The 25,199-nt window shown below is 36.6% G+C and overlaps 1 non-coding gene across 1 annotated transcript; it reads right to left on the bottom strand.

The window, feature by feature from the left end:
* Window positions 1–9,783: 9,783 nt before the first annotated feature.
* LOC121225324 (small nucleolar RNA R71) lies at window positions 9,784–9,889 on the bottom strand. Its single transcript, XR_005923185.1, has one exon. It is a non-coding gene; the product is annotated as a small nucleolar RNA R71 (small nucleolar RNA).
* Window positions 9,890–25,199: the final 15,310 nt, after the last annotated feature.

Genomic DNA, 25,199 nt, shown 5'->3' with positions numbered 1-25,199 from the left:
TTAAAATATCAACATAGATAATCAATTTTTATGCAAATATATAAAAACGATAAATAACATAAAAATAATAAATAATTTATGAGATAAAATTAACATACTAAAACAATACTAAATAAATAAATAAAAAATGAGAACAAATTATGAACATATATAAAATAAGTCAAAAAATAAAGATGAAAACTAAATACCGTTAAAAAATAAATGAGATATTAAAACTGTTTAAAACAATATATAAATAATAAAGGAGAATTTTTAAAAAATGGTTAATTAATTAATAAAAAAACATACTATATGATATAATAATTTAATATATATTTATAAAAATAATATTATATTAAATAGGAACAAAACTTTATAGTAAATTTTAGAATATTACAAAATATACTAAATATTTAATAATGATATATGTATTATTTAATAATAATTTACAAATTTTTAAAATTATACATAATAATAAATAATAAATAATATAATATATAATAAAATAAAAATAATATAATGAATAATATATATAATAAAATGATATAATATATAATAAAATATATAATAAATAATACATAAATAAAAATAATATATATAATAAATTTTTTACATATATAAATAATGTTTATAGTAAAAATAAATAATATATAAAATAAATAAATTATATATAAAAAATTTAAAATGGATTAAAATTAAATAAAAATAAAACTCTAGGGTTAATTCTAAAATAATAAAAAATTTGGACCTAATTGAAACGCGCGATAAAATCCGAGGGACTCACTGGGCAATTAGTCCTAATCCCAAAAACGACGTTGTTCCCAAAATAAGTTTTATAATGATCATTAGGACTAAATTGAAACAAAAATAAAAGGTTAGGGCCAAATTATAATAAAAATAAAATGAAATTATAAATATTAAAAATGCGGAAGGATCAATTGGGCAATTAGCCTTTAAACAAAATCACGCGGATCCTTCCCGGGTCACGGGTCAACGCGTGGATCCCTGCCTTTGAAACGACACCATTTTGAAGCCTATCGTTTTAAGCAAAACGACGCCGTTCCCATGAGGCTATATAAGCCAAATTTTGGCCCCAAAAATTCATTTTTAACCCGTTTAAAAAAAAACTAAAAAAAACCTCTGAAAGAGGACAGAGAGCAGGCCCTTAGAGCTCTGTCGAGCCTCCGTCATCAGGCTCCCACGCTCCGCTGCCGACTCTGCCACATACGGCGGTCGGGATTCGAAAGCTTCACTTTTCATAGCGAATCGAGAGGTAATCCTCTTTTATTTTTTCTAGTACTTTGTATGTATGAAATGCAGGTATCCAAGAGGAAAATAAAGAAAATAAAGCAAGAAGAATCACCTCTGTTTTCTGGCAAAGCTAAAAAATCTATAATCTGTTTCTCTGTGTTTTTATATCTGATAAATCATGTATATCCCCCTCTTACAGATTAGAAAAGAGGCTTTTATAGCCTTCTGTAAATTGTTACATTTTGGGAAAGAAATCTTTGATTTCTTTCCATGTTTGCTTTTCTTTTCTGCTGTGGTTCTTTCTTTTTTGCAGGTACCAGCAAGGATATCATGGCGGTGAGTGCACTGGTGTTGATTCGTGTGCCGATTACGGTGTTATATGGAGCTGGAGTCATGGCACCGATGGAGGCGTCAATGAAGGGTTACTAGAACGGCGCGAGACGAAGGGGCGTGACGATTGGAGTGCTTGCGGCGCCTAAGGTTTCAGAAACCCTAGGCCTTCTGTCTTCTGTTAACTATTTGGGCCATTTGGGCCCCGTATATTTTGGGTCTGATGAGTTTTGGGCAGCATTTGGGTATTTGGGCTACGGTATAGGCTTGGATGTAATTGGGGCATTGGGTTTAAGTATCTATGGGCCTTGTAAAATGGACTGTTTAAAAAAACTTTATTTTTCTTTTATTTGGTTTATTCTGTTTTTTTGACTTTTAATAGCCCGAGAAAATTGGGCCTATTACAGTATCCTCATACTCAAATTCAAAGCAATTTATGCCATATTAGTGCAATTGCACATCATAAAGATATAGTTGCATTATTAACACACAATTTACCTTGGTAATCAAAATGTAGGTGACTAGTTGGTTTTAGTCCGCTAGCTTTGCTTTTCCCTAGTCTAGGCCCAGATTGTGTAATTCTTGATCTAAAATGATAAAAATTCACAAGTTTAATCATTTTATCTATCTAGGTACTCAACAATTCATAATTGGGCAAAATGGTCATTTTACCCATAGACTTTCACAAAATAACCATTTTACCCCTAGACCCGAAAGTTGATTTTTATCCCATTTTCTCATTAACCAAGCGTAGCCGAATACTTTTCATGCTAGGAGCAGCCTACAATTCTCATTATTTCACACATTTATCACCTATTTTACAACTTATGCAAAATGGTCCTTAGTTAAGGTTTCCATGAAAACTACTTCACAAAAGCTGTTTATTTCACAACTATAACTCATATTCTTCCATAAAATTTCAGAAATCAACATGTATACTATCATGGAAATACCCTATACTTTCAACCATTTTTCAAAATAGTCCCCTTGTTAGAAAGCTCATGCTATAAGGACCTCAAAATTACAAAAATATTCAAGAAAAACCCTCAAATCACTTACTTGCAAAGGCTTTAAGTTGCTGAAAATTTTTCAAGCTTTCATGGCCATTTTCTTAGAGAAAAATTGGTGGAGAAGAAAGAGAGAGAGATGAAAAAAATGATAACTTTTACTATTTGTTTTATTTTATTCAATTTCAACACTTAATTTCACCAAATTTTTTACTTTTGACCACCTTTGTCTCCTATGGCCGGCCATGCTATTTTAAAGGGTCTAATTTCCCTTTAAATACCTTCAATTTAGGTTCTCTAGCTATTTGACACCCTTAGCTATCAAAATAGGACTTTTGCACTTTATGCGATTTAGTCCTTTTTCACAATTAAGCATGCAATCACTAAAATTACTTCACCAAAATTTTCATGCACTAATATAAACATGTTATAAATTAAAATTAATAATAAAATAATTTCTCTGACTTCAGATTAGTGGTCCCAAAGCTACTGTTCCGATTAGGCACAAAATCGGGCTGTTACATATATTCACTGCCTCTATCGAATCTAACCCATTTTATTCTCCTATCAAGTTGATTTTCTATTTCTTTTTTTAATAATGAAGAAATGATTTATTAGCTTCATCTTTTGACCTTAAGAGATAAACCTTGGTGTATCTAGAAAAATCATTTACAAAGGTAATATAGTAGTGTATTCCTTATTTACTCTCTGTGTTTCTAAAGTATGCTAGATCTGTATGAATCAACTCTAAAAGTACAGTCTTCCTATCAGCAATAGGTTTGAAGTGAGGTCTAGTATGCTTTGATTCAACATAGATTTCACATTTATTAACTGTTGCTATCTAGATTAGGAAACAATTTCATCTTTAAGCATTTTAAAGGAGTGAAAGTTCAAATGTCCTAATCTAGCATGCCACAAATTGAGAGAATCAACCGTGTAATTAGAAGGAGAAGCATTAGGCAGTTTTGATCATAAACAACCCTCCGCTCAAGTAACCTTTTCGTACATAATTTCCATTATGGAAAAGTATAATTTTGTCGAATTCAAAGATTATTTTAATGCCTGCCTTATTCAAAAGTACACCACTAATCAAGTTTCTACGTAAAACAGGAACATATAAAATATTATTTAAAGTAAGTATTTTTCCAGAAGTAAGTTTAAGTAAAATATTACCTTTATTGAGTACTTCTGAACTACTCGAATTACCCATGTAGACTTGTTCACCTTCGGCTACATTCTCAAATTCGGTGAACATTTTTCTGTTGGCATAGAAATGTTTAGAAGCACCTATGTCTAGTATCCATTTAGTGTCATTTTCTACCAGGTTGACCTCGGAGACCATAGTGACAATCACCTCGTATGGATCTTCAATCAGGTGCACTAGTGGTTTGAGTTTGGATAGATTAAGGATGTATTTGTTAATAGCGAGAGACATTATTTCTACAGTAATAAAAATCGCTTCTAAATTGTTGGAAAATTACCACCACAAAACAAATACATTGGCACTGATAAGTACAAATAATAAGGGAAAAAAAAACAAACTAACAAATACATAAACACTACGCCTTGGAGAACCACTACCTTAGAAGCGATTTTGCCTTGATTAGTGTAATTGGAAATGGATGTCACCCCTTAAGGTTGACACAGTGCTTCCAAATTTCCACACCCTAATAGGAAATAAGATTAACATAAGTTTAAAGATGGTTGGAAACACCACACTAGGACCAATTCCGAAGAAAGTTTGGAGGGGTCACAAACAGTTCCACTTAAAACCCAAACTCCTAGATAGAACTTCCTCCAATATAATTTTTAGTAAATTAATAAAGCTTTTAGAGGAAGAAGAATGAGGGAGACGAGAATAATGATAGAAGCTATATTTTTTGGTGTGAAATATAAGGAAGATAGCCTCCTATTTATACTATTAGTTAAAGGGAAAAATAGTAAAAATGCAAGGGCAAAAAGGTAAATCTGGTAGATACACCTTTCTAAAAATAGTTCCAAAAAGATATTTTTTGTTGACCAAATTTTTCTTTATTTTCTAAAAAATAATACAGAGTTTTTATCCAAAAAATATAAAACAAACATGGGCACAAAATTTTATCCAAAAAATATAACATGGACATAGACCGAGTTGGACGACGACAACGATGACACGTGTGTGTTAGGCCTTTTGCCCAATTACTCGATGAGCAAAAGGAGTAAGACTATATTTAAACCCTTTCATTAGCCTATACACGGCCCATGTGAGATTTTTTTGCATTACCCACAAAGCATACTAGTATGATTTTAAATTTACAAAGTAAAATTTTGAATTATCTAACTATTGTATTTTTCTATACTTAAATTGGATTATGTGATTATATTTTAGAAATATCTTTTTGAACTATGCTTTTGGTATATTTATGCTACTCAAATTATGTTTTGGAATATTAATGTATTATATGTTTTGAGGAAGTATAATATCGAATTATGTTTTTGTATATGAAGTATGCTTTGTATATATATTTGAGACATTTTTGGAAACCCAATTTTTTTATTTTGAATTTTCTCCTAGTATGTTGTGTTCTAACCCTACCAATAAGGGTTAAACATTGGTCATGTTGACATATATTCTATGCTTAGAAACCGACTTCAATTGTGCCATCAGTTTAGAATAGTGGTTTTTGAATCATTGGCACTAGGTTGAATTGTTGTTTTTATTCCAACCAATTATCATTGGGGTTAATTGTGGTTTATGTTTTGACCCATTGTCATTGGGGTTAATTGTGGTTTATGTTTCGACCTATTGTCTGTAACAACCCAATTTTGGGCTTAGTCGGGAAAGCGGTTTTGGGACCACAAATCCGAGGTGGGGAAATTATTTCTATTAGTATTTTAGTGTCACAGCATGATTAATAGAGTACATGAAAATTTTGGTGAACTAATTTTAACGATTTCGTGCTTAATTGCGAAAAAGGACTAAACTGCATAAAGGGCAAAGGTTTTGTTTTACTACCCAAATGCGTTAAATAGCTAGAGAACCAAAATTTAAGGCCTTTAAAGGGAAATTAGACCCTTTTAAATAGAGGTGGCCGGCCATAGGGGACAAGATTGGTCAAAATGTCAAAGTTAGGTGACATTTGGTGACTTAATTGATTAAAATAAAACAAAAGAAAAAGGGCTATCATCTTCCTCAACTCTCCACCAAAATTTTTAGCCATTCTAGGGGTTTTAGAAGCTCAAAATTTCAGCAACTTCTCATCCTTGCAAGTAAGTGATTTAGATGGTTTTTATTGATGATTTTTGCATTTTTAAGACCCTTGTAGCATGAGCTAGCTAATGAGGGGATTATATTGCAAGATGGTTAAAAGTATAAGGTTTTTTCATGAGAGTATTCATGTTGTTTTCTGAAATTTTATGGAAGAAAATGAATCATGGTTGTGAAATAAACAACTTTTGTGAAGTATTTTCCATGGAAACCTTAACAAGGACCATTTTGCATAAGCTATGAAATAGGTGATAAATGTGTGAAATAATGAGAATTTTGAGATGCTATAGCTATAAAATGAATTCAGTTAGGCTTGGATAATAAGGAAATTCGATAAAAATTGGCTTTCGGGCCTAGGGGTAAAATCATAATTTTTGCAAAGTTTAAGGGCAAAACGGTTGTTTTACCAAAGTATGAGTCTCAAGTTGAATTGAATGATTTGTGTATTTAATAAGCTAAATTTCAATGTTTTAGATCAAGAGAAACGCGATTTGGGTCTTGATAGAGGGAAGAACAAAGTTTACGAGGATTAGGCTCGTTCCCATCATTCTGTACTGAGGTAAGTACATATGTAAATAATGTGTCATTGTAGCTTATTCTTAAACGTTTTATCGTTATCATGTATTATAATCTTACTTGTTACCATTGAAGCATAAACATGGTGATATAAGAGTAATCTACATGACAAATAAGTACGATGACATCAGGTTAAATATGAAATCCCGTTGAACCTCAAAAATAGTATAGGATACAAAAGGTATGTCATAAGGAACTATATGGTCTGAACTCATGAGTTATGTCTGAGTTCATGAGATAAATGTTATATGTAATGTGGGTTCGGGTACTAACCTTGAGTGCAGACCCGTGAGTAGCTCAATGAGTAGGCATTACATGATAGAGTTATGGGATCCAGGTACTGAAATGGCAAAAAGGCCCGTGAGTAACTCAAAATGCGAGCATTACAAAGTATGAGGTAGCTCTGGCTACTCATATGACACTTAAGTGTAAAATTTCCGTGTTTCCATTAGTATTTCGAGTGTTCAACGGGTAGTTTGAAGAACGAGTTGGGGAGAATTTTAATGAGGTATGTTATTAAAAAGAATACAATTGAGATATTTTACAGATGATTACAGGTATGTCTTTTAAACCCATGAACAAGACCTTAGTGTGTGATGAGATGTAGGAAGTATGCATAAAGGAAGTGAAGAGTAAGATAGTGAGCTTAAAATGAAAAATCATTTAAGCATGATAAGCCATTGTTTGATGAATGTTTTTTTTACTTATTTGCATATATGTACTTATTAAACTCCCATGGTTACCCTCTTTCCTTTCCATTTTCTTATAGTGCCCCTAAAGTAGCTTGTAGATCATCGCCTACGTTGGGGAAGCCAGCCACACTATTCTTGAAACACTTGGTATAGCTAGTTTTATCATTTTGACTATGGCATGTATAGGAACTTTTAATTTTATTTTGGTGTCACATTGTTTTGGGGCCAAACATGTTATCTTGTTTTAGTGTTTGACTCATTTTGTATAAGGCCATGAAAATGGCTAATTTTGAAAGTCATTATATGAATGCAAGATTGTCTTTCATGAATGTAAAATTGTTGGCATGGTTGAATATATGAAATGTATATAGGCCTTAGCTATGGTTGTTAGTTGAGAAATCATATTAAGTTAGACTTTGATATGTTGGTTGGAATTAAATTTTGTTTTAGGATGGCATAAGGCTTGGTAAATAGCCTTATGTTGTCCACACGGGTAGACACACGGGCGTGTGTCTAGGTCGTGTGTGACACACGGTCAGCCCCATGGGCGTGTTACATGGCCGTGTGTCCCCTGCACGTAAATTTTACAAGTCAATATGCATGGTAGTAAATGATAAACCCTAATTTATACATATTTTTATCCCATGCTTAGCACATATATGGATGATTTCTCCTTAGATTTGGTGAATTCGATGCTCCTAAGTCTTTAATTTCATGTTTTATACTTAGGTGAGCATAAGAAAGTAAAAAGAGCGAGAAACGGGCCGAAAAAAGAGAAAATTGACCCACGTGGGAAATCAACATGGCCTGGTCTTCCTCACACAGGCGTGTCACACAGCCATGTTCATTTGGCAGGATCGAAGCATGACTTACACGGGTAGACTACACACTCGTGCCTATTCAACATCCTTGACCACGGACTGGAGTAATCGCACACGGGCGTGCCCTTGTCGAGCCCAAGTATAGTCCTACTTGGAAAAGGCCACTTTTGAGGGCTCTTAGGCATTCTAAAGCCTATTTAAACACCTGAGGAGGTGCTTAGAAGGGGCACAGGGAGGAGGAGGCAAGGAATTACTCAAGGGAAGCCGATTGATCCATCTCAGAAGCCAGATTCATCGTTAAGACTGAATATCTCCCTTCAATTTCTATTTAGGGATTTTAGGTTTTCTTTATGTTTTGTTATCTTTGTTCTTTTGAGATGTTTTCTTTCATAATTATGAACTAAACCCCTTAAATACCTAAGGGGAATAAAAACCTAAGATAGATCTTGTTATTATTATCTGAATTGTATGATAAATATTTAACTTGTTCTTAATTATGTGTTCTTAATTCTTGTTTTAATATTCCAGGATATTGATTCAAGTTAATGCTCTTATTCAGAGGAGGAAAAGACCCTGTTTAAGAGTAAATTTGTCGTAATTAAGCGGAGTTGATTGCACTCCTAGAGATAGGGTGATAAGATTTTGCCGAATTAGGGTGAAACCTAATAAGGGGATCCATAGATCGAGTTAATGCAACACTAGGGTGTTAATTAGAAAGAGATTTCAATTAATCAACCTAGGGTTAGACGTTATTAGTCTCGAGAGAGATAATATTATAACTTAGGGATTCCTACAGATCAAGTCAAATGAATAAATCGTCTAATTCAGAGTCAAATAACAAGTGAAGTCTAGATGAATTTTTCCTTGGGTATTGTCTTAATCAATCGAGTTCTCCCAAAAGCTTTTCCCAATTTTCTCTCTGTGCACCCTTAGTTTAGTTAATTAGTTTAGATAAACAAATCCCTTAATTTTTGGGCTAGATAATAAAAAGGAAGTAATTACTAATACTTTTGGTTCCTTTGGGTTCAACAATCCGGTCTTGCTAAAGCTATACTACTATTCGATAGGTACACTTGCCTTCATCGTGATAATAGTTAGTTTCAAGAATGATTAATTATAAATTTTTAAAGCCTGTCGCGAATATCACGTACCAAGTTTTTGGCGCCGTTGCCGGGGAACTAAGATGTTAGGAACACTTGATTTTTATTACTTTAGCCATTTTACTTTATTTGCAATTTAAATTTTTATTTTCTTTTCTAAGTTTTCTTTTATTCATTCCTGGCAGGTTTTTATAGTGTATGACTAGAAGAAACCCGTCGGGACCATTACTGTTTGATAGCGAGATCGATCGCACAATTCACAGAAACCAAAGAGAAATAAGGTGAAGCTTAAGATACACAGAGGAAGAGCAAGAGGACGATACTTCAACCACAACCAAGGAGACGGCTGAAAAACAGGAAAATCTGCTACCTCCTGCGATTGCCGCTGATCCAGTAAATCAGAATCCTGCTCCGTGTACTATGTATGATTATGCTAAACCTTCTTTAACAGGAACTGAATCGAGCATAGTTAGGCCTGCTGTTGCTGCGAATAATTTTGAACTGAAACCTAACACTATTCAAATGATCCAACAGTTTGTTTAGTTTGATGGTTTGCAGGACGAGGACCCAAATTCTCATTTGGTGAATTTCTTAGAACTTTGTGACACGTTTAAAATCAATGGCGTTTTTGATGATGCCATTCGCCTTCAGTTTTTCCCTTTTTCATTGAGGAACAAAGCTAAACAATGGTTGAACTCGTTACCACGAGGGTCAATCACGACTTAGGAACAAATGACCAAAAAGTTTTTATTAAAATTTTTTCCGCCGGCTAAAACGGCTAAATTACGTAATGATATCTCTTCTTTTGTGCAGATGGATTTAGAAACACTCTACGATGCATGGAGAGATATAAGGACCTTTTGCGAAGATGCCCTCACCATAGGTTACCACTCTGGCTACAGGTTCAAACGTTTCACAATGGCCTGAATCCTTCGACTAGACAGATGATTGACGTAGCTACTGGTGGAACTATCAATAATAAGACACCTGAGGATGCTTATGAATTTATAGAAGAGATGTCATTGAATAATTATCAGTGACAAGTCATGAGGACAAAGCCAATGAAAACAGCTGACGTTTTTAACGTCTATTCGGTCACATGCTCTTTAATCAGGTAGAACTTTTGAATAGAAAGATTGACGGTTTTCTTGGTTCTTTACAGGTTCACCCAGTAATGCAGTGCGAAGCAAGTGGAGGTGGATCAAGCAATTCAGAATACCCACCCTATGGCCACAACATGGAGAACGAGTAGCTAAATTACATGGGTAATAATCCTCGATCTCAAAAAAATCCTTATAGTAATACTTACAATGCAGGATGGAAGAACCACCCAAATTTCTCATAGGGAGGCCAAGGGAATTAGAGACCACCACCACCTCCAAGCTTCCAACAACAACCCTACCAACAAGAGAAAAATCCAAACCTTAAGGAGATGCTAACAAAATTTATCTCGGTGTCAAAAACTCGTTTTCAGAATACTGAGACAGCACTTAAGAATCAACAAGTGTTGATCCAAGGGCTCAAAACTCAGATAGGATAGCTAGCCAAACTAATTTCTGAACGAGCACAAGGTAGCCTGTCGAGTAACACTGAATCTAACCCAAGGGACCAACTCAACGCAATTACCATCCAAGACAAGGAAGGGTTAGTGGAACCTGAACCAGAACCGAGGCAAGGAATTATGGTAAGTAATAGTAGAGGTGAGAAGGACCACAGTGAACAAACACCATAAGTAAAGAGTACGAACCTCGTGTGCCTTATCCCAATGCGACAAGAAAAGACCGCGCAGACGAACAATTCGGTAAATTCCTTAAATTATTAAAGAAATTACATATTAACTTACCATTTATTGAAGCTCTTTCACAGATGCCAAAAGCAATCAAATTCTTAAAGGAGCTTTTAAAAAATAAGAGGAAGTTGGATGAAGCGTCGCATGTGGAGCTAAATCCAGTTTGCTCAGCCATACTACAAATAAGCTGGCCAACAAATTAAAAGATCCAGGGAGTTTTACGATTCCCTGTTTAATTGGTAGCCTAGATGTTAATAATGCTTTGGCTGATTTAGGGGCTAGTATCAATGCCATGCCTTACAAAATGTTTAAGCAACTAGGTCTTAGGAAACCCAAACAAACTAGGATGAGTATTCAATTAGCCGATAAAACAATCAGATTTCCTAGGGGGATTATTGAAGATGTACTCGTTAAAATTAAAAAATTTATATTCCAGTAGATTTCATTGTTCTAGACATAAAGGAGGATAGGAACGTTCCTTTAATTTTAGGGAGGCCCTTTTTAGCAACCGCTAAAACAATAATTGATGTTGGCACAGGTGAACTCATACTTCGTGTGGGAGACAAAACAATCACCCTTCAAGCTCGTAATACGAGTAACACATCAAAAATTGAAGATGGTTGTATAAATCATTCTACTAAAACTGACCATGTGGTGCAACCTACTTTGCAGGAAATAAGTTCGAAGAACCTACATAAGCCATGTTCAAGCAATAACAAAGGACCTATCTATGAAGAACGAAGGCTACAAATTGAGGAACTAGATGAATGGAGGACACATAAACTGAGGACACATGATAAACCAAAACCACACCATGACGACCTCAATGTCACACCAAATCAACTTAAGGTTGGAGACAAAGTACTACTAGATGCAGCAGACCCTCGTATTGCCATTTCTGAACCTAACGGAGCAATCCCTCTTATGGTACTCAGTATTTTCCCATATGGTATAGTCGAGGTAATTCATCCTAAATTCTGCACTTTTAAGGTAAATAGTACTCGTCTGAAACCTTATGTTGATAAAATTGATAGCAGGGAGGAGAGTGTAAACTCCTCGCGCCACCATGACCATGCACCAGAAAGGTAAGTCGAGCACTAACGATGTTAACCTCTTTAAAATTTTAGTTTTTAACATCTAATCACTAACTGAGTCATTGAAACATAGGTTTTCTAATCCACACGGCCGGGCACAATGGCATGCCTTTGGCCGTGCTAACACCGTTGGAGGAGACACAGTCGTGTGATACGGCCGTGTGAAAACAGGGGAAAATTTTTCCTTAACACGGGATGCGATAAGTGGCCACGGCCATGCGACGTGGCCGTGGCCGAGTCTGTCAACCCAACACGGGCGTGCGATACGCCCGTGTCTAGAAACCGTGGTTGAAACTAAGAATTTAGCACAGGCGTACGACACGCCTGTGCCTACCACCCGTGCTCAAGACTGATAAAACAACACAGGCGTTCGCATTGGAACATGGGCGTGGGAGAAGCGAACGAAGTAGGACACGGTCGTGTGACACGGCTGTGTGCACCGACACGCCTAAAGAGCATGGGTGTGTGCAAGTCTTCAACGAGCCCAAATTTAAAAAATTGCGAAACACACGGGCAAAAATTAGGGCGCACGGGCGTGCCCCACAGTTGTGTGCCTCAAAATGTATTTAAACCCCTCACTATTCGTCATCCCCTTCCCCAAAATCCCTAACCCTAGCCACTGCAACTTCACACGCCCTACTTGCCACACCCATGCGCCGACTACAACGCCACTTTCAACGTTCCAAAGCTCCTCCCTCTTGCGTTTGTTCATTTTTTCCCTCTATTTTCTTCATTCTTTTACTTTTTTTATGATATTTTGTTTTATTTTGAGAAATTAATCATAGTTATCATGATAGAAATTTGCCATGTTAGTCAATACATTTTGCTGCATTCATCCATTTTCTTGTTTCCATAGATTTCATGCTTACCCACAAACATTCATTCACTAGATATTTCTGTTAACATTACTCTCGTAGTCCTTTTCATAGTAATGATGTAATTTATCTGATTGAGTTTATTTTTTTTAGCATAGTTGTTCTTTCGTACTTGACTTCTAGGAAATATCTCTATTAGTTTTACCATGCATATTTTTCCATGCTATTGTTGGGGAGTAATTTTATTTTTATTTTGACTTGCCATTGTAGGTATACTATGTCAACCTCACGTGGGAAGAAGACCGCTGTCCCCGCTTCAAAGAAAAGGAAAGGAGCAACGTCCTCCTCGGGTCCTACTGCTGAGATCTGTCACCCTTTCTTCCAGTTCCCCTTGGGACCGAAGAGGAGCTATTTCAGATATTACAGGCCCGACCCCTAGGTGTGGGCTACTGCATTGACTGGGCCACACTTGAACAAATTCAAATGGTTGACACAGTCTGAGCCCTCCTGACAATTGAACCATGGAGGCTCTTCTTTGAGATCATCGAGCCGACATACCTCGAGCTCACAATGGAACTCTACTTGACCTTCCATCTTCAAGTTGTCATGACAAACTTCGACAATCCTGGAACGGTCCAGTTCTGCCTTGGTGGTCTAGTGCACCAATTGAGCGTACCAGAGTTTGGAATTGCACTTGGGCTGTACATGGAGGAGTTCATGGACGACAATGAACTCGACACCCTCCATCGCCACATCTATTACTCTCCCTCAAAGTGCTGGAAGGACCTCGTCCCTGCCTCGACCACCTATGATCCTAGCTACTCTAAGGCATTGGCCCTCGCCTCATCCCTGCGATACCTACACGCCATCTTGGCCCACACTCTGACAGGACGGCGAGAAAGCACAGGCATTGTCAACACTCAGACGCCTATTTCTTGTAGAGCATAGCGAACGGGCACGTCTTCAACCCTGCCTACTTCATTGCGCTTACCATCCACCATCAGACGGAGTGACATAGGAGAGGAGTCATCTCTATTGGGCCCTATGTGACTCAATTGGCTCGGCACTTCGGGCTCCTCAACACAGCGACACAATCATCCTCCCTCACTCTCATATGCCAGATGTCCCCACAAGGCATCTCGAGCATGCTACATATGAGGATGATCGAGAAACGACGTGGCACCTACCCTATTCAATACCACTTCATCCAGTTCACCAAGGAGGAGGACCTAGAGGACATTACTGATGATGTCCCTTCATGTCATGAGGACCCACCATCTCAGCCACCACCTATCCATCGTCCAGCTCATGTGGCGGCTTCATACTCTGACATCTCTGAGCGCCTTGCTCGGTTTGAGCAGCAGTGTTTTCAGCGTTTTGATCACATTGATGCTACTCTTTTTTAGATTTGTCAGCACCTACACATCTCATCGCCACCACCACCTTGCGAACCATCCAGCGATGACGATGTTTAAAAACTTTTTATTTATTATTTATTATTTTCACTTTTATCTTTATTTATCTTCTTTCAGTACTTTTTATTTTATTTTCCTTTAATATTATTTTAATTTTATTTTTTATAATTTTTATTGAATAATTTATAGTTTCGGCTATTTCATTACGAGTAATTATGCTTCCTTATATTTCCTAAAGACTTCTTGATTTTATCACAGTTATAAAGAGCTCCAAAGCTCATCATCAAATAGGAACTAAAAACTCCACTGGAAAAGGTTCTCTACGACTGCCATGTCCTGCTCAACCACGACCATAGCTACTACTTGATATAATATTCTTTTAGCGCAGGACTTATAGACTAATGAACCTCTTCCACCACTAGAGTATCCTCCTCCACTCTCATCATTGCCTTGACCAATTATTCTCCATAACCCCAATTCAACGAGTTCAGTCATCATTTAGGAAGTTTCTCCTCTCTTCCTATCTTATGATTATATATCTATATTTTTCAATATATCCATCTTTGTATATTGAGGGCAATGTACATCTTAAGTGGAGGGGTCTTTTATATCATCATTAGAAATCATTAGAAATCTCTGAATTTTGTCTTATTCTCACTTGAATCACTCATATCACTATTAGAATGAATTTTAATTAATTTATGATTTTTATTAATATGTCTTGAGTTAAAACATAGGCATTTATGCATTGATTGTCTAAACTTTAAGACATTAGGGAATCAAACATGGTAAGTTAATTTTTGAAGAATTAAAAACTTTTAGGTTATTTCCCTAAGTTTAGGTATTATCTTCAATTGAAATTCACAAGTTTAAACATCAAAAAGCCATAATTTTTGTGAGATCTTGAGCCTTTTAGAGCATATTTTATTTCTTTCATGCTCGCTTTTATTATCAGTGCGTCAGTATTGATTTGTGATTCTAGAACTTGCTTGATTATGTATGTCAAGACCACACCATTTGATTTGATATGTCGAGATGATAAAGGCACTTAGGTTTAACCCAGTCACTCCACAAAAGCCTACCTTCATAATTAACCCTTAGTGAACCCCTTTGAGCCTAACAAGCCATCAGTTGATTTACCCTCAATATTAACCCATAACCCATTATTGTTGAAATCCCCTAATTTGATCCCTATTTTTGTCGAGATTTGATTTGACCTAATTGCTTAGCTATATTTTATTCTTCGTTGCAACAATTAAGTTCTATATTATTTGACTTTTTCTTAATTTAAAAAAAATAATACTTACATACATATTAGTAGTAATTCGTCATTTTTGAGCTTGAGTGTTAATTCCACATTCTGAGAAGAAGCTCACTTATATTCAACTGATAATTAGTTATTATTCTAGTTAGGTGATTTCTTCAATTCAATCTCGATTTTAACCTTTTCTTTCAGCTTGTGACCACACCCCCTGACCCAAGCCACATTGCAACCCTCTAAAGACCTTTTTGATTGATGTATCATCTCAATATATAGTGGTGGAGATTTGATTTTCAAGCAAGCCTATGGTAATAACTTTTCATATTGACTAATGAGTGCTTTATTTGATGTCGCTAAACACCTCGAGTGATTTGAGTGAATCTTTAGTAAGGATGTTAAACTCTGTGATATTTTGATCAAAGGTAATCACTTAGATGAAGGGAGACACCTATGTTTTCGTGATAAAATGCTCAACTTGGAATGTTTGAAACTTTGATGTACTTTTAGTTGAATTTTCAATGTATGAATACTTATGGATTATTTTGAGATATTATTGATAGGGATTATAAATTGAGAAGAATTTATTTTGATTGTGAATTGAGGATTTTGCTTGAGGACAAGAAAACGCTTAAGTGTGGGGGTATTTGATAAACCGTAATTTATACATATTTTTATCCCATGCTTAGCACATTTATGGATGATTTCTCCTTAGATTTGGTGAATTTGATGCTCCTAATTCTTTAATTTCATGTTTTATACTTAGGTGAGCATAAGAGAGTAAAAAGAGCGAGAAACGAGCCGAAAACGGAGAAAATGGACCCACGTGGGAAATTAACACGGCCTGGACTTCCTCATACAGGCGTGTCACACGACCGTGTCCATTTGGTAGGATCGAAGCATGACTTACACGGGTAGATTACACGTCTGTGCCAATTCAACAGCCTTGACTACGGGCTGGAGTAATCGCACACGGGCATGTCACACAAGCGTGTCCCTGCCGAGTCCAAGTATAATCCTATTCAGAAAAGGCCGCTTTTGAGGGCTCTTAGGCCTTCTAAAGCCTATTTAAACACATGAGGAGGCACTTAGAAGGGGAACAAGGAGTAGGAGGCAAGGAATTACTCAATGGGAGCCGATTGATCCATCTCAGAAGCCAAATTCATTGTCAAGACTAAAGATCTCCTTTCAATTTCCATTTAGGGGTTTTGGGTTTTCTTTATGTTTTGTTATCTTTATTCTTTTTAGATGTTTTCTTTCATAATTATGAACTAAACCCCCTAAATGCCTAAGGGGAATGAAACCTAAGACAGATCATGTTATTATGATCTGAATTGTATGATAAATATTTGACTTGTTCTTGATTATGTGTTCTTAATTCTTGTTTTAATATTCCAGGATATTGATTCAAGTTAATGCTCTTATTCGGAGGAAGAAAAGACTCTGTCTAAGAGTAAATTTGTCGTAATTAAGTGGAGTTGATTGCACGCCTAGAGATAGGGTGATAAGATTTTTTGAATTAGGGTGAAACCTAATAAGGGGATCCATAGATCGAGTTAATGCAACACTAGGGCGTTAATTAGAAAGAGATTTCAATTAATCAACCTAGGGTTAGACATTATTAGTCTCGAGAGAGATAATAATATAACTTAGGGATTCCTACGGATCAAGTCAAATGAATAAATCGTCTGATTCAGAGTTAAATAACAAGAGAAGTCTAGGTGGATTTTTCCTTGGGTATTGTCTTAATCAATTGAGTTCTCCCAAAAGCTTTTCCCAATTCTCTCTGTGCACCTTTAGTTTAGTTAATTAGTTTAGATAAACAAATCCCTTAATTTTTAGGCTAGATAATAAAAAAGGAAGTAATTACTAGTACTCTTGGTTCCTTTGGGTTCGACAATCTGGTCTTGCTAAAGCAATACTACTATTCGATAGGTACACTTGCTTTCATCGTGATAATAGTTAGTTTCAAGAACGATTAATTATAAATTTTTAAAACCTATCACGAATATCACGTACCAGTAAACACACGGGCAGAGACACAGCCGTGTGTTTCAGCTGTGTTAAGGGCACGGCCTAGCACACGGGTGTGTGCCTTGGTCGTGTAACCCTTTAGGGTTGTTGACGTTAGAAACAGAATGTCAAGGTTTGAATTTAGAATTTAATTCACACTGGTATGGGACACAGGCGTGTCCCTATATGCTTTGGCCGTGTGTGTCACACAGGCCATCAGCACGTCCTTGTTATAATGACCACACGGGTGTGTTACCCTTCTATACGGGCGTGTGCCTTGTTTCATGAGTTATTTTTCTAATGTTAGCTAAAGGACCTGGGGTTGTCCTGAATGGTTTCCAATGGATGTTTGGGGCTTCGTAGGCCCATACTAAGGAGTTTAGCCAAAGTTCAAAATTTTTTTAAATTTGATCAAGACTTGATGATTTGAAAATGTTGGAAATGCTAGTGTTTAAGTTTAGTAATGCCTCGTATTCTGTCTCGGTGTAGGGCACGGGTTTGGGGTGTTACAGCATGAATGGTTTTAAATTGGATAAAATTTTATGCTCGATTTTGTATGATTAGTTATGTTTAAGTCCGGTAATGCTTCGTACCCTGTCCCAGTGTCAGACACGGGTAAGGAATGTTACATTTAGTGGTATCAGAGCTATGGTTTAGTCGGTTCTCAGACTAACCTAGCATGTGCATGAGTCTGGCTATACATGCCATAGATAAATTGTGATAGTGTGATGGCTCCTGATTTTTTTATTATGTTTAATTATGGTAATGGATCCTGATCAAACTATGGCGGACGATGTAGAAAGTAATACATCGGCTCTTGCCGAAGGAGCGGTGCAATTGGATAATCGACCTCTCACGGTTAGTCAGAGAGGGGGAGAAGGAGCTCGGGAAGCCTTTCTCCACATGATGAATGAATGGTACACGAAGTTCGTCCGAGCAAACCCGAATGCTCAACCCCTTCCACCTCCCCCTATTCCTCAATCTGTCATTGTAGCACTCTAGAGTATGGATTTTGTGAGATTGAATGGACCTTCAGTGGACAAGATCCGAAAGCATGGAGCCAAGGAGTTTCGTGCTAATAAAGATGATGATCCCGAAAGGGTAGAGTTCTGGCTTGAGAATACCATCAGGGTATTCGATGAATTATCTTCTACTTCCAAAGAATGCTTGAAGTGTGTCATATCCTTGTTGAGGGACTCGGCGTACCACTGGTGGAAAACCTTAGTTTCAGTGGTATCTCACGTGAGAGTCACATGGGAATTCTTCCAAGAAGAATTCTAGAAGAAATATATTAGTGAGAGATTCATGGATCAAAAGTGTAAGGAGTTCCTTGACTTGAAGCAGGGCCGCATGGCAGTTACTGAATATGAAAGGGAGTTTGTCTGACTTATTAAGGATGCTCGAAAGTGTGTGTCCTCCGAAGCTAACATGTGTAGAAGGTTTGAGGACGGACTTAATGAGGATATTAGGTTGTCTGATAAACCGTAATTTATACATATTTCTATCCCATGCTTAGTACATTTTATGGATGAATTTTCCTTAAAATTGGTGAATTTGATGCTCTTAATGCCTTAATTTCATGTTTTATACTTAGGTGAGCGTAGGATAGTGAAAGGAATGAGAAACGAGCCAAAAATGGAGAAAATGGGCCAACGTATGAAATCAACATGGCCTAGACCTCCTCACACGGGCAGACCACACGGCCGTGTCAATTTGGCAGAATCAAAGCACAAATTACACGGGTGGACCACATGGCCGTGCCTCTTTAACAGGCTTGACCACGGCCTTAAGCAATCGCACACGGGCATGTCACACGGGCATGTTCCTATCGAGCCCAAGTTTAGTCCAATTCAGAAAAAGGCCAATTTTGAGGGTTCTTAGGTATTTTAAAGCCTATAAGTACACCCTAGAGGAGGAGAAAATGACAGATATGGAGGAGGAAACAGGGAACTGCTCAAAGAATGCCGATTGGTCTATCTGAAAAGCCGGATTCATTATCAAGACTGAAGATCTCCCCTCAATTCCCCTTGAGGAGTTTTGGGCTTTTCTTTATGTTCTGTATTCATTATTCTTCTGAGATGTTTACCTTTTTAGTTATGAACTAAAACCCCTAAATACCTAAGGGGAATGGAACCTAAGATAGATCTTGTTATTATTATTTGAATTGTATGATAAATATTTGACTTGTTCTTAATTATGTGTTCTTAATTCTTGTTTTGATATTCCAGGATATTGATTCATGTTAAGCTCTTATTTAGAGGAGGAATAGAGCCTGTCTAAGAGTACATTTGTTATAATTAAGCGGAGTTGATTGCATGCCTAGAAATAGGGTGACAAGATTTTGTCGGATTAGGGTGAAACCTAATAAGGGGATCTATAGATCGAGTTAATGCAACCCTAGAGTGTTAATTAGAGAAAAGTCTCGGTTATTCAATTTAGGGATTAGGCATTATTACTCTTGAATAGGGATAATAACATAACTTAAGGATCTCTACGGAACAAGTTGAATGAATAAATCGTCCGGTTCGGAGCCAAAATAACAAGTAAAGTCTAGGTGGATTTTTCCTTAGGTATTGTCTTAAGTCAATCGATTTTCCCAAAAGCAATTCCCCAATTCTTTCTCTGTGCGTTCTTCGTTTAGATAATTAGTTAATTAAAATAAAACCCCCTTTTTATTCTTAGGCTAGATAATAAAAAGATAGTCTTTACTAATAATTTTAGTTCCTTTGGGTTCGACAATCTGGTCTTGCTAAAACTATACTACTGTTCGATAGGTACACTTGCCTACATCACGATAATAGTTAGTTCAAGAACGAGTAATTATAAATATTTAAAACCTATCGCGAAACCTCGCGATCAAGTTTTTGGCGGCGTTGCCGGGGAACTGAAATATTAGGAACACTCAATTTTTATTACTTTAGCCATTTATTTTTCTTGCAATTTAATTTAATTTAATTATTATTTATTAATTTACTTTTTCTTTCTCTTGACAGGTTTTTATAGTTTATGACTAGAAGAAACCCGTCAGGACCATTACTTTTTGATGAAGAAATCGATTCCACAGTTTGTAGAAACCAAAGAGAAATAAGGCGAAGCTTAAGATACACGGAAAGCGAGCAAGAAGGCGATACTCAACCCCTAACCGAAGAGATGGCTGGAAACCAAGGCAATCAGCTACCTCCTGCAATTGCAGCTAATCAAAATCCTGCTCCACATACTATGTATGACTATGCTAAACCTTCTTTAACAGGAACTGAGTCAAGTATAGTTAGACCTGCTATTGCTAAATAATTTTGAACTGAAATCTAACACAATTCAGATGATACAACAGTTTGTTCAGTTTGATGGTTTGCAGGATGAGGATCCCAACACTCACTTGGCGAATTTTTTGGAGTTTTACGGCACTTTCAAAATTAATGGCATTTCTGATGATGTCATTCGCCTTCGTTTATTCCCTTTTTCACTAAGAAACAAAGCTAAACAATGGTTGAACTCGTTACCACGAGGGTCCATCACTACTTGGGAACAAATGACCGAAAAATTTCTACTAAAATATTTTCTGCCGGCTAACGGCTAAGTTACGTAATGATATCTCTTCTTTTGTGCAGATGGACTTAGAAACACTTTTTCATGAGAGTGATACAAGGATCTATTGCGAACGTGCCCTCACCTTGGGTTACCTCTATGGCTGCAAGTTCAAACATTTTACAATGGTGCGAATCCCTCAACAAGACAGATGATTGACGCAGCTGCTGGAGGAACCATCAACAACAAAACACCTGAAGAGGCTTATGAATTCATTAAAGAAATGTCACTGAATAATTATCAGTGGCAAGTCATGAGGACTAAGCCAACAAAAATAGCCGGCGTTTATAACGTCGACTCAGTTACTATGCTGTCAAATTAGGTAGAACTTCTTAATAAAAAGATTGATGGTTTACTTGGTTCTGCGCAGGTACATCCAGTAATGAGGTGTGACTCAAGTGGAGGAGGTGTGCATGCAGAATATCAATCCTTCAATCCTACAACCGAAGAGGAAAAGACAACTATATGGGTAACAATAACTTTCGATCTCAAAATAACCCATATAGTAATACTTATAATGCAGGTTGGAGGAACCACCCAAATTTCTCTTGGGGTGGTCAAGGGAATCAAAACCCACAAAATCCTCAGGGTTTTCAACACCCACCTCATTAACAAGAGAAGAAACCGAACCTTGCAGAGATGCTTCTAAATTCATCTCGATGTCAGGAACCTGTTTCCAAAATACCAAGATAGGACTTAAGAATCAACAAGGATCGATCCAAGGGCTCGAAATGCAGATAAGCCAGCTATCTAAAATGATCTCAGAAAGACCACTAGGAAATTTACTTAGTAACACCAAATCAAGAGAGCATGTCAAAGCAGTTACACTAAGGAGTGGGAAAATGTTAGCGGAATTTGAAAAGACGTTAGCACAAGAAGCCGTGGAAAGCAAAAGGAGGGAAGAAAAACCCAAAAATAGCGACCAACCAGTGCCGAAGGAATATAAACCACCAGTTCCATATCCAGCAAAATTAAAAAAGGATTGCATTGATGCACAATTTGGTAAGTTTCTTGAACTTTTTAAGCAATTACATATCAACTTACCTTTTGTTGAAGCCATCTCGCAAATGCCTACCTACGCAAAATTTTTGAAGGAGCTTCTAACAAATAAAAGGAAGTTCGAGGACTTATCTACAGTAGAACTCAACGAGAAGTGCTCCGCCATACTCCAAAACAAGCTGCCAACCAAACTGAAAGATCCAGGAAGTTTTACTATCCCTTGCTTAATTGGTAGTCTGAATGTTGAAAAAGCACTAGCTGATTTAGGCACTAGCATTAATTTGATGCCATATAAAATGTTCAAACAACTTGGTCTTAGGGAACCTAAACCCACTAGGTTGAGTATTCAATTAGCCGATAGATTAGTTAAATATCCTAAGGGTATTATAGAAGACGTACTCGTAAAAGTAGATAAATTTATATTTTTCATTGATTTTGTTATGCTTGACATGGATGAAGATGTGGACGTACCCTTAATTTTAGGGTGCCCATTCCTAGCCACTGCTAGAGCTGTGATTGACGTGGGTGACGGTAAATTGGTACTTAGAGTAGGTGACGAGGAGATTATCTTTAAAATTTACGATGCTATGAGATTCTCTAGGGAACATGATGATTCATGTTATTTCATTGACTCTATTGATCATATTACTCAAGACTCTTTTCAGGAAATTATACAAGAGGAGACAACGAAACCGTATCCAGCTCAAGACGAGGAGACATGTGAGGAACCTAATGACCATTCGTAAGACAAGTAGAATATGAGGGTATTAAGATAAACGATGAACTGAAGCAAAAACCCTCTATTGAGGAGCCTCCCAAACTGGAACTTAAACAATTACCAAACCACTTAGAATACACATTCCTTGGAAATAATTCTACATTACCAGTTATTATTGCTTCTAATTTGCAACCCAAGGAGAAAGAGGAATTAATCCAAGTATTAAAAGAACATAAAAAGGCCATAGCTTGGATTATTTTTGACATTTAAAGAAATCAGCCATTCTTTTTGCATCCATAAAATTTTGAAGGAAGATGAATGCAGACCGTGTGTGCAAGCTCAAAGACATCTGAACCCCAACATGAATGAAGTTGTAAAAGCCGAGGTAATTAAACTTCTAGATGCTGGAATTATTTATCCTATTTCTGACAGTTCTTGGGTAAGTCCAGTGCAGGTTGTCCCCAAGAAAGGAGGCATGACAGTTGTGACCAACGAGAAGAATGAATTAATCCCTACAAGAACAGTCACAATGTGGAGAGTCTGTATAGACTACAGGAAACTAAATGACGCCACAAGAAAAGATCACTTCCCCTTGCCATTCATTGACCAAATGTTGGAAAGATTATCCGAACACATGTATTACTGCTTTCTAGACGAACTCTCTGGTTACTTCCAAATCCCAATAGCTCTTGAAGATCATGAAAAGACGGCATTCAGATGCCCATAGGGTACGTTCGCTTATCGTAGAATGCCTTTTGGATTATGTAATGCTCTTGCCACTTTTTAGCGCTGTATAATGGTCTTATTTGACGAACTCGTGGAAGATATCATGGAAGTCTTTATGGAAGATTTTTCGGTATTCGGTAACTCTTTCCATCTCTGCCTTAAAAATTTAAAACGAGTTTTAATAAGATGTGGGGAAACAAACCTTGTGCTTAACTGGGAGAAATTTCACTTCATGGTTCAAGAAGGTATCGTATTAGGGCAAAAAATGTCTAGTAAAGGGATTGATGTGGATAAATCTAAAATAGAAAAAATTGAAAAATTACCACCCCTTAGTTCGGTTAAGGCTATTAGAAGCTTTTTAGGACATGCTGGTTTTTATAAAAGATTTATTAAGGATTTTTCTAAAATAGCTAAGCCTTTGAATAAATTGCTAGAAAAAGATATACATTTTAACTTCGATCAGGAATGTTTAAAAGCATTTAATACTTTAAAGGATAAATTAATTAATGCTCCAATCATAATTGCACCTGATTGGAACTTGCCATTTGAACTAATGTGTGATGCGAGTGACTTTGTAGTAGGTGCAGTATTGGGACAGCGAAGAGACAAGCATTTTCAACCTATCTATTACACCAGCAAAACCTTAACGGCGGCACAAGAAAACTATACTACTACGGAAAAAGAATTGCTAGCTGTCGTTTTTGCATTTGATAAATTTCGATCATATCTCATATTGTCTAAAGTTTTTGTTTACATTGACCATTCCGCCCTTCGCCACCTTTTAACTAAAACTGATGCAAAACCTCGACTCATTCGATAGATTCTCCTATTGTAGGAATTCGACTTGGAGATTCAGGATAAGAAAGGAGATAAAAATCTCGCGGCCGATCATCTGTCCAGGCTCGAGAAATCCAATACCAGAGAACTAGATGACGTTGAAATAAATGATTCGTTCCCTGAAGAGTAATTTTTCGCTATATCTAACTCCGAGGTACATTGGTTTGCAGACATCGCGAATTTTTTAGCTGCTAACATTATCCCAAAAGGGTTAACACACCAGCAAAAGAAACGATTCTTTAATGATGCGAAAAACTACTTTTGGGACGATCCATTTCTATTTCACAGATATGCAGATCAAGTGATTAGAAGATGCGTTACAGGATCAGAAATATCAAAAATATTGGAACATTTCCACTCAGGGCCAACCGGAGGACACTATAGTGGAACTAAGACCGCACACAAAATACTTGAATCAGGTTTTTAATAGCCTTCGTTGTTCAAAAACGCTATCAGGTATGTTACTTCATGTGAGAAATGCCAACAGACAGGTAACATATCTAAACGTGATGAAATGCCTCAAAACTATATGCTTTCATGTGAAATATTTGACGTTTGGGGTATCGATTTCATGGGCCCATTCCCCAGTTCATTTGGGAATAAATACATCTTAGTAACAGTTGACTACATGTCCAAATGGGTAGAAGCCCAAGCTCTACCTACTAATGATGCTAGAGTGGTAGTACATTTCCTTAAGAAACTCTTTTCGAGATTCGGAACACCTAGAGCAATTATCAGTGACAGGGGCACTCATTTTTGTAGTACCCAATTTGAAAAAACCCTTAAGAAATACGGAGTTCATCATAGAACAACCACCCTATACCATCCTCAAACTAATGGACAAGTTGAAGTAGCAAACCGAGAACTCAAATGGATCCTTGAAAAAATAGTAGAATCAAACAGAAAAGACTAGGCAATAAAAGTAGACGATGCCTTATAGGCTTACA

Source organism: Gossypium hirsutum, chromosome A03, assembly GCF_007990345.1.
Source record: "Gossypium hirsutum isolate 1008001.06 chromosome A03, Gossypium_hirsutum_v2.1, whole genome shotgun sequence".
NCBI lineage: Eukaryota > Viridiplantae > Streptophyta > Magnoliopsida > Malvales > Malvaceae > Gossypium > Gossypium hirsutum.
Note: the sequence above shows the minus strand (reverse complement) of the source record. Positions and strands in the feature narration are given on the sequence as shown.